General features: G+C 45.4%; 1 non-coding gene across 1 annotated transcript; it reads left to right on the plus strand.

Annotated features, from left to right (window-relative positions):
- The first annotated feature begins 540 nt into the window (after window positions 1-540).
- trnai-uau (transfer RNA isoleucine (anticodon UAU)) lies at window positions 541-613 on the plus strand. The gene has a single exon. It is a non-coding gene; the product is annotated as a tRNA-Ile (tRNA).
- Window positions 614-2,540: the final 1,927 nt, after the last annotated feature.

Here is a 2,540-nt window from a genome sequence, read left to right on the forward strand (position 1 = left end):
CAGCTTTGTGCATTTTCCCTGTAGTTCGGTGTGTTTCGTGTTCCGTGTAAACGTGAAAGTTGTCCTGTTTCGAGCAATGGGTGAAATCATTCAGCAAAGCAAGAATCGAAATTGAAGTAATGTCAAGCAGCTCATGGTTATTTGACCAAATCATAACCGAACATATATTCTCACGCAGTCACAGATACATTAGTCGCTGAAAAGAGTCTGAGAAGATAGACTCAGCTTACTATTGATTTTTGTCCGGATTGATGGGCTTTCATTATCTGCTGCGAAATTGACATTGTAGCCGGGAACATCCCAACAGCTGTTCGAGTCGGAGAGGGACCATGGAGGATCCTCAACTGAGGATCGGGGCAAATTTCACGAAGTATGTTCAGTCGGAGCAAAAGTAAGGAAGTCGTTCGTTTCTGCAGTGTTTTCAAGATGTCAATTACCCTGGATAACAACGAGCTGTTGGAAAAAGAAAGGTGAAACGGAGAATGTCTTCATCTTTCAGTGCTGGGTGCCACAGAGCCGCAGCGTGGACGGCTGTGGCTTGTTTCTGTAGTGTAGTGGTCATCACGTTCGCCTTATACGCGCAAGGTCCCCAGTTCGAAACTGGGCGGAAACTGCTTTGTTCTTCAATTGCAGCCTTTTACAAGCCGAGCGGTCTAACGTGCTGGATCCAGGTTCCAGTCCTGAAAGGGGCGTGTGTTCCAATCCCATCACTGCTATTTCAGCTGATCAACTCCATTGCCGCAGCACTGTTAAAATGCTGCTTCGATCCCCGCTACATAGATGCCCCCGGGGATGTGACTGTGGTATGGAAACGTGCTGACTATTGCAACGTTTCTCTGCTGTCGTGATGGTAATCGCTTCCACTCTCGCTTTACATTGCAGGCAAGTTGAGTTTTAACTGGAACCGAATGGAGACTGTTATTTCATCGCTGTTGTGAAACAGAGTTCTGCGGTGAGTCGATTCATCGTTATTTGGCTTTCTGGCGAATGGGAAAATCGTTCCAATGAATATGTTCCTCCCATTTCCATCGTTTCCGTCCTGGAGACATCAGAAGGGAAAGGTAATCTCATCGAGACTGCGTTTGTTGAAATTCACTTTTTTATGACCCATACTTATGATATTCGTTCTTTCTCTCTTTTCAGCATTGTCTGGGAAGTGGTGGTGCACTAAGGCTTCAGTATGTTTGAAAGAGTAGTTTGGAATTGCCCTGTTGTTGGTTGCGAGATTACTTTATGCCTCATGCCCTCGGACTGTCTCACATTTAGCATTCATGCTTCGCTGTGTCTGAACATGCATTAGGTATGCCAGTTTTGTTTGTGTTCCGTGTTAAATGTTTTCTGTTTGCGATTCACTCAATACATTACGAGTTAACAGGGTTTCTGAGGTAACTTGCAGCAGCAAAAATTCTTAACTGAGGATCTGCGAAAATTTCACGAAGTATGGTCAGTCGGAGCAAAAGTGAGGAAGTCGTTCGTTTCTGCAGTGTTTCACAATGCTACCTTTCCCGTGAGCAGTCGAACAGACTGAATGATTGTTCTGCAGACTGCAACGGCAAGCTCCGCTGAAAAGTAATTCTTTAAAACCAGTGTAAGCAACACAAGGCTATTGGGGTACACCGCGTGGATGCACATACTTCGGTGTCTCTCATCCATGCTCACCTAACAGCCAAAATTAAACAAGTCCCGTTCCCCAGCATTTGGCATCAATCCCTCTAAACCCATCCTATTCCAGAAACTCACCCGATTGCCATTGCAATTTTCTGAGTGCAATAGCCTCCTCCACTTCCTCTGGTAGCTCATTCCATACACCCATAACCTTGTGTGTGGGAAATGTGCCTCAGGTCCTTTGTCAATTTCAGACCACTCACCTTAAACCTATGCTCTCGAGTTTTCAGCTCACCCCAGCTTGGGTAAAACACGTAAATACTCAGTTCACAACCTTTCCATAAAATCATGTCGCAGCCGTTACGCTGCTGGGAAAGTTGTCCCAGCCTTTTCCATCTCGTCCAAACATTAACGATATCCTTTTCTATATTTTGTCACCTAATTCACGTCTCTTTTTTCAAAAAAACTTTTTCAAGATGTCAATTACCCAGGACAACAACGAGCTATTGGACACAGAAAGGTGAAATGTTGAACGGCTTCAACTTTCAGTGCTGAATGCCACAGGGGGCAGCTGCCGCTGTGGCTTGTTCCGATAGTGTAGTGGTCATTGCGTTCGCCTAACACGCGCAAGGTCCCCAGTTCGAAACTGGGCTGAAACTGCTTTGCTCCTCAATGGCAGCCTTTTACACGGACAAGAACGGAGCTTTCTTGCTTGCTCTCCCATCTGCAAACCTGCCTTCGAAAATGCTCGAACAAATCTGCTCTCTTTGTGAAATGTGAAGCAATTCCATTTAGTTAGTGAGCAAAGCATTGTTAAGGTTTTGTCCAACCTGTATCTGATCATAAGTCATTCTGTTTGAGAGTATAGTTACCGCGTTCTGATCCCTTCCACGAAAAACAGTCCCGCATTTGCATTCCTTGCGCAGGCGGGCTGA

The sequence above is a fragment of the Hemiscyllium ocellatum genome, chromosome 33, assembly GCF_020745735.1.
Source record: "Hemiscyllium ocellatum isolate sHemOce1 chromosome 33, sHemOce1.pat.X.cur, whole genome shotgun sequence".
Lineage (NCBI taxonomy): Eukaryota > Metazoa > Chordata > Chondrichthyes > Orectolobiformes > Hemiscylliidae > Hemiscyllium > Hemiscyllium ocellatum.